The following is an 8,364-nucleotide window of genomic DNA, read 5'->3' as shown; positions in this document are numbered from 1 at the left end:
TTGTGCCTTCTTACTCTCGTGTTAAGAAAAGCAATGGATAGTAGTTATCCCTTATCTATTTCACAGACACAGAGCTCTATCTTATCCTGCTCTGTTGTCTCTTGCTTTTCCAAGGCCTGTTTAGTCTCCCTTTTTTGGAAGGTGACTTATTCCTCTCACCATCCCTTTCACGTCTGCATCTGCCACCCCTCTCATTTTGCTGCATGCTCTTCGAAAGGGTGTAACCAGAATTTCAAATGTTACTTTAAGATGTGGGTTTTTCTAAGTTTATTATTTCTTTCTTTTTCAGGTGCTCAGTGATCTGTACCTATTGCATAAAACATACATACGTCATGCAATGCTGAGGACATGGATATAAGATTTCTGAAAACTAAGGTGAAATAATCTCAGGTTTAAGATTCATCTTGTGTTGCATTTGAAATGTAAATATGGATAGTATATGAACAGAGTAGGACTCTTCCCCATAGAAAATATAATATGAAAACACATTAATATATACATTTATTAAACAAAGATTAATAAATAAATAGACAAATTAATATATAAGTTTACTAAACTTTACCCTTGCTGTAATTGCAACAAAGAAATTATAGTCCTTTAGCCTGGAGAGGATAGCATTTACACAGGCTAACTTTTGTAGAGAGTGTCTTGTGTCAGTCCTCTCAGTGCTTTCTTTAGTCTTTCTCTGCCAAAAATAGTTGAATTGTCTCAAAACCAGGAAGTCCATGCTGTCTGAAGGGACCTCCAAAGGCACACTGTTGGGAACTTTTGCTTTTGCTGAACGCACCCCACACAAGCAAGGCAGACCTCCCTGGGTTAGCAGGCAGACACAAGATGTCCCTTCTTTTGTTTCTCTATTATGATATCTCTTTTGAAACTTTGATACATTTGAAGCCTCTCATGACCTTCACATGAAACCTTATGCATGGTCCTAGTGTGCTGGAGGCTGAGCCTGGTGCAGTTCACTTTATTACGTAAGATTTTTGTTGCAAGAACTATTAAATCCTTATGGCAGTTTCACATGAGAGTCACAAGTCGTCTGGGAAACTTCTCCTGAGTTTCACTTTATAGTGGTATGAGAGTCTTGTGAGTCCTGTGAGTGTAGGTTTTTTAAGTGAGAGTTTAGACCAGTAAATAAAATTTTAATTTGGAAACCTTGAGGCCCTCCATGGATGGATTTTTTGCCCTATAATAGGAGGTTTTGGGTGCTGGGCCTGTTCAGCTGGGGGAAGAGAGCTACAGGTAAGCCTAAGAGCAGCTCAGGTCCTTGACTTAGCTTGGCTGGGACTAGTTTCAGTGTGCTGAATGGGTTGGACAGCTGAAACTACAGACCTAGCTGTCAGAGGTCTCCCACTGGAAAGTGGGCCATAGCAGTCTACTGGCAGTAGCCCTCCTGTCCTTAGGATGAAATTTGAGGAGCATTTCCTTTGCTCTCCTGTGTTAATTTAGTGGTGCCAGTCTGGTACCGCTACATGGCAAATCATCAGGGAACCAGTTCAGGTTAAAAGTAATCCTTCTTTTTTGTTCATTTGTTTTAACCAGCTTTAAAACTAATTCCTCCCACAGCTCCATGAAAATTCATCTTTTTGCCACTGAGGCACAGGGCAACAGCAGGAACAGCCTTCAGGGAGTGCTTCACCTGGTACTGGGTTCCAAAGAGGCATTTTTCAAACTGCAGCTTTACAGTTAGTTTTTAAGAGCCCCCTGGAAATATCTCCCAATCCCATGGCTCCACAGATTGCCAGCTGAAGATGACCATTTGTGAAATGGGTTGGACTTCAAGCCAAGTCTGTGGCAAAAATAGACTGCAAAAACAATGAATCACAACTCAACACTGCTGCACAATACTACACTAACGCTGTTCTGCCATTTTTTTGGGTTGCAATCTAACCATCTGTTAATTTGCCCCATTGCATATTGCTATGGGGTGCTGAGATTCACCGTAGGCCTACAGGATGATTGGTGTCTCCTGAGCCATTCAGGACGGGCCCTCGCAGCTTTTCAGGTCCTGCCGCTGTTTACATCAAGTGCCCCAAGACTGGCTGTCCCAGCTGCCATCCTCTGTCTGATTGCCTCTGTGTCATTGCTATTTTATGATCAGAGATTGTGTCTGAGCAGAAGGATGTGAGTGCATCACCTGCCTTCAAGAAAATCAGTTTGTGCCGAGGAGGACAGGATTTTTAGGCACTGCAGCTGTCAGGTAACATCACCTGGAAACCAAGTGTGATGCTTTGCGTGGGGTGGGACTGATCCTGCCCCCATCACTCAGCCTTGGCATTGCTTTCACAGGGATCAGAATAATTCCTGGCCAAGCTAAGACCCACTTCTATTTATGTTCCTTTCTAAAACTTTCTGAAACTAGTCTCTTTTTTCTCCACTGCACATATTTTCACATTTGTGCTAATGAAAGCACTGGATTGTTCCTGGGGATCACATGGAAAATATCTGTGAGCTTTGGCCATCTCTTTGAAACACTACAGTCAATTTGGTGTTTGCTTTGGCATGTTGCTGTGAAAGATTGTAGAGTGGTTGTATTTATAGGCATACAGGGAAAGCGGGCTCCTGCTCATTGTGCCTTTGTGAGGCTGCCAGACTGTCTGGCCCCATCCATTCTGCTGTAAGTGCAAAGAGCCTCGCGAGCGTGCTGGGACCAGGCTCTGCTAGGTACTATGCGTGGAAGCCGTTCTGTCAGCTTGAAAAATATCTTTCTGCCTGAATAGTGTTTACTCCCTGTTGTTACAAGTAACATGTAGGATTGCTTGTCAGTGAAGAAATTTTTCCTTCTTTTTTTTGTTTCTTCCGTGTACTGGGCAGCTTTGCATACGGTGCATTTCAGTGGCCCTCCTGTAGTAGGGCAGCCAGCTGCCCTTTGAGAACAAGAGAGGATTTTTCATACAGAAGAATGAGAAGTAGTGTGTGAAAATTGGTGGTGTGATGCAGCCCTGGTTGAAAGATTTGGACATTGCCCTTGAGAAAGGACTTACTTTCCTTCTGTAGCTCGCTGCCTTCTGAAGGAAGATAAAACAGAGGTTTTCAGGTGGAAGGCTTTTCTGTCCAAAGTGAGATTTCTCTGCTCTGTGTAGAGAGATATTGTCCAGCTGAAAGCTCCTACAACACCCTTTGAGAAGATGAAGGATGACTCTAGCAACCCCTCTATTAATTTTCCTGTCTACAAGAAAGCTTGTTCTAAAATTTAATGGTATCTGTGAGCTCCTGATGAAAAATCATGGGCCACGGGACCTGGACTTGACTAGTAATTATAAAGTGCTTTGATATTGAACTTGAATAGCAGTTTGCAGAATTCAGGTCTCCTTTCCTTTTTCACGTGACAACAAATATTTATCTCAGATTTCCTCTTCTGGAAGGAATAGCTGCAAAACAAATGTGCATTGATGGGAATTGCCAGGTACCTGGACCCAACCTGTAGCCCAGCTATCCTTAAGTCCTGTCTGTAACTGCACTGAGTATTTGGAGGAAGATGCAAATACTGCTGGAATGGAAGGTTGCAACTAAACTGCAAACACACCTGCCCACTGCTTCCCGGAGAGCTCTGTCAGCTTTTGTTTCAAGCAGCAGCTCTTTTAATTCAGCAGGGGAGGTACAGTAGCTGATGCCTAACAATTAATATTTTTTGTTTTCTTTCAACTGTCATGCTTTGCCAGCCAGTTTTGCTTTACAAAATCTGTAAGTAGGGAAGATAGGTGTTTTCCTTTGTACAATGGACATGAAGGAATTAAAGGATTCAAGACTGTAAAACATTAATGAATAATTTAGGCTGTTTTATACAACAAATATTCATTCTGCTACCTACACACTGGGCTCAGACATTTTGGTATCAGCAACAGAGGCAAACCCTCAGGAGCCAAAAGTAAATACACTTTTATTCAGTGTCAGCCATCAATCTCTTTCCAACTTTCAGGACTTACTCTTGTCAATTAGGGGCTTCTGCTTGAGAAACCTGGCCTGTTAGCTTGAACCAAAAATGGATAGGACCAGGCACATTATCTGCACAAAGCTCCCCTGTGAGACTCTGTGCAGCCCATCCAGCCTTGTTCCTCCTGCTGCTGTTCTTCATGTTGCTCCTGTGAATAAACAGTGCTGCACGTGCTTAGACCCATAAACTCAGACACTTGGCTTCTCTCTAAAGCAGCTGAACTACCTGAGACAGGAATAGCAGGAGCCTTCTCAAGAAAATCGGCCAGTGAGCTTCTCTGTGTCTTGGCCTGATGGTTTTGAGGGATATTCATGATATTATGGAGATTGAAGGAAGCCTAGGAATTTGCAGTTGCCTGGTAGCCTATGTCAGATTCCCTTAGTCCTGCCACTGTGAGACCTTTAGGCAAGGATTGTCCCTGTTGTAGCCTTTTAGTTTTTTGGCTGGAGGGTTTTGCCCAATATTTGGAAGTACTGAAAGCAAACTCTAAGAAGGCTTGCTCTGTCAAGGAAGCACCTTACCAAAGCTCTGCCTAGTACAGATGGATCCATCCTCCAGCTCAAGGGCTGTTTCATACTCTGTGCCTCAAAGCATTGAACACCCTAGCATCAACAACCAGCAGGGTGAGGAAGGACAGCAGGCCCCTGGATTTCACTAGTGCCAGGATTAAACATGTGTTTCCACTTCTCAAACCACTGTGTCTGAGGGTTCAAAACACTGCTGTGCCTGCTTGCATCCCCCCTGCCAGGGCATGGGCACATGCTTCTGCAAAACCTGTCAGAGGTAAGCTGCTGCTGAGAGCTACACAGCACCAAGTGCAGCCCTGTGCATTTGAGAAGACAAATGAATCCAGAGGAAGAGGCTTTTGCTGTGCTGCTGCTATTTCAGTGGGAAAGTGGAACCCTGAAATGCTCTGTTCTACTTCAGTAGCTCTAAGAGGAGCCTTTCTCCAGAGGTCTCTGGCACCCAGACTAATTGAAATACCCGCAAAGAGCTCTTCTAAACCTAATTCTTCCCCCATGTTTTCTTTTTTTTTTTTCCTATTGCCCTCCTGTCTACATCCTCTCTTGAAGAAAAAGCTTTAAAACACTTTTTTTTCTTTAGTAATTTGGATGAAGTTAATGTGAAGTCAAGGTTGATTGCTCATTCCCCTGAAGCCACCAGCAGTGACTGGGTGCCAGCGAGTGTGAGAAGGTTCAAACACAGCTGGGAAACTTGTGAGCAAGCTGAACAAAGGGTGGGCTGGAGGCTGGGGATCACTGCTCCCCCTCCCCCCGTGTGAGTTTCTCAGCTCACGCCGAACCCTTTGATCACTGTCCAGCACGGGGTTATGTGGCAGCCTGGGCTGGGGCCAGGGATGTATACATGGGTGGAGGCTGCTGTAATCTTCATATGCCCTTGATCCACCCTGTACCCTTATTTCCACAAACACTGTCGCACATCACAGTGGGGTGCATCACTGCCGGTGCTCCTTCAGCTACAACACGGGACTGTCCCTGCCAAGCACAGCTCCCCTTTCCAGAAATCTCTGATGGCAACATTTTTGAAAAGCGTGCTTGTATTTTGTAACCATTACTCTATTTTTGCCAAGCGCACTTGTATTTGAGACTGAAATACAACACTGTGAGGACAATAGTGCTATTCAGCACACAGAGTTCGTGTCTTTCAGGAGTGGCTGTTCTGGGAGAGCTGCACAGGCGAGCATGGCTATCTTGGGAAGGTGCTGCTCATGAAGAGAGCACTGCCAGAATCCTACTTCTGGAAGCACATTCTCCAGACCACCTGCTTTAGGGCAGTATTTTAGCTCCATATTCCTCCAATAAGGATTTTAGTACTGCGCTTAGTGGCTGTTAAGAACTCTTGAGTCCAAGATAAGTTCTTACAGATGTGCTACCATTATCATTCATACTTGAATGTTGACATAGTAATCTGCAAAATGAGCTGAAACTCTTGAAGAAAAAGGCTAATTGTCTCTAAGGTGAAGTGGATGGGAATCAGTGATGGGATGCAAGCTGTGATCCCTTGTGCTTTTCAGTTGCATTTGTTTGTGGCCATTCACCATCAGAAAGTGGGAAGAGGGACCTGGTTTCTCCTGTCTGCCTCTGCCACTGTGTCTTTGGGTAAGCTGCCTTCAGCACAGTGGCACAAGTAGACTTTAGGTGTTTGAAGACTGACACAATATGTGGCATGTCAGATTAAAAAAAAAAAAAAAGAAACCCTCTGTTTTCTATTAAAACCTACAACAAAACAGATATGGATTCCACTCTTCTGTATTATTTCCTATTTATTTTGGGATGGCCAGAGGACCCTAAAGGAATTGTACCATTCCCTCACAAAATATTTTTTAGCTAATTCCTATAGTATGGTCATATATGGCCCTCTGGTTAAGTGACACCAGGTTTTCCCAAGTGGTAGATCCACTACTCCTAGCAGGTCACACTAAGGATGTTGCAACCATGCAATTATTTTTCTAGTGCAAATGCTGAAACTAGTTGAAGAAGATTGAGAAATCTAGCCCGTCTCTCTTCAGCTCCCCCCTCCCCCCAAATTACTTCAAAGGTCAATGAAATGCAGTTTTGCCCAGACAGAGGAAAAGCCATGTTGTGAAGTCTCCTCTTCCTTCACGTTTCAGCACAACAGGACCAAAACAATACACAGGCAAGTGTGTGGAGCTTTCACAAGACTGTGAAACTGCCATGAGCCTGCCAGTTGTGCAGCTCAGAGTCCCTCTGGAGCCACAAAGAGGGGCCAGGATGTGTAGGGGCAATTGCCCAGGGCTTGGGCATGAGTAGGGGGTCATGCTGTGCAATGGTGATGCAGGTCTGACTTGGGGACCCGTGGGTCTTCTGCCCTTCCTGTCCACTGCTTACAAGGAAACTGCAGCCAGGTGAGCTCAGCCCCTGCTCTGGGACAGTTGTGCTTGCTGCTCTGCTATATAAGAGCATCCCCTATCCTGTTACTCTGGTAGTTACAGAGGTAATAATCCTACATTGTGGACAAAGATAGACTATTTGATGCTCAACTGGGGAATAATCAATCTCTTTGTATCTTGTAGAAGATGCAGCTGAAGGAGCCTGGGGTACCTTTGTGCCTATTTACTTATTACTGCATCCACACTGGGAGCTGTGGTGCTGCATTAGGACAGAGGGCAAATGCCCAGGGCTGCTCCCTCTACAGTGCCCTGGAGCTTGATGTCACCCCAGGAGCAGCCCCCAGATTGCTCTGCAGCATCCATCAGCCCCAATGATCTGGATGAGGATGTGGCCCCGATCCTGCAAGTCAGCCCTGAGGTGAGATGCTGTGATGCGCAAGGATTGAGAGAAAAATGAATCTGGTTTAGGAAAGCTACCTGTCTTTAAGATTATTTTGAATGTTCACATTTTTTATGCAGCATTTTAGAACATTTCAGCTGCTCCCATTTAGAATTCAATTCCTCTCCCTTTTAATCAATAGCAGGCCTTAACAAAACAATATCTCACAGGAGACACAAGCACACGGTGCTGAACAAAGCAAAAGAGCCACTGGCTTACAGCAACAATTGCTGCTACACAATGGATTTTCAAAGCTCAGTATATATTTTGTTCCTACTGGGAAAACTATAACAAGACTGAATTAGTGGCTAGGCTTGCCAAAGGGAGAAATTAAACTGTGACGACTTGTCTGACACCTTGAAGTACCTTTCTTTATTTTGGGGGAGAGGACAGCATGGGGAAATAAAATGCCTGTTAGGGAAAATTATTTTCTGTTGCTTTTCAAAGTGTACAGCAGATCTGCATGCCTAAGGGCTTAATCCAGGTCAGGGATCAGGAGTACCTTCTGGTGGCTCTTGAGAGGAGATGACAAGTGTGGGGATGCTGCCCACAGATCTGGGGATGCGCAGGGGTGAATGTAGGAGTGTGCCTTTCAAGGGCAGGATGGTGTGGGAGTCCCTTGTCCTTACCAGGGAAGGCTTGGGGTTGGTTTGCAGGTGGCTGTTTGGTGAGGGAGAGAGAAGAGGGAGATACTATGTGAGAGCAAAGCAAATTCCCTTCCCTCTTTGTGGCTGGTCACCCCTGAGCTTGCAAACTTGGCTTCTCATCTGTGGATCTTGACAGCTCCTTGCTCTGGCACTAATGGGTTTCAAGAGCTCCCAGTGAGCTGTAATCACCTTGGTTCAGGGCTCAGCTTGCACCTTTACAAGCACCTTCACCCCTTGCTGTTAACCTGTGGTCTCCTCTGTTCGGCAGCTGAGCTTGTAAATTCATGTAACCAAATAGCTGTGCTGTTAACTGCCTGCACGAAAGTGAACAACACATCCATCTTCCAGTGCCCAGCCAGCAGCCTAATGACACTGCTCACCGTGCTTGTGGGCAGCCTTTCAGACATAACTAACTCTGGCACTGCAAAAACAATTGTTTCAGTGCTCACACAGGCCACATGGCTCTTCTGGG

Source organism: Onychostruthus taczanowskii, unplaced genomic scaffold (assembly GCF_017590055.1).
Source record: "Onychostruthus taczanowskii isolate IOZ18803 unplaced genomic scaffold, ASM1759005v1 scaffold21, whole genome shotgun sequence".
Taxonomy (NCBI): Eukaryota; Metazoa; Chordata; class Aves; order Passeriformes; family Passeridae; genus Onychostruthus; species Onychostruthus taczanowskii.
The sequence above is the reverse complement of the archived record's forward strand: the minus strand, read 5'-3'. Positions refer to the sequence as shown.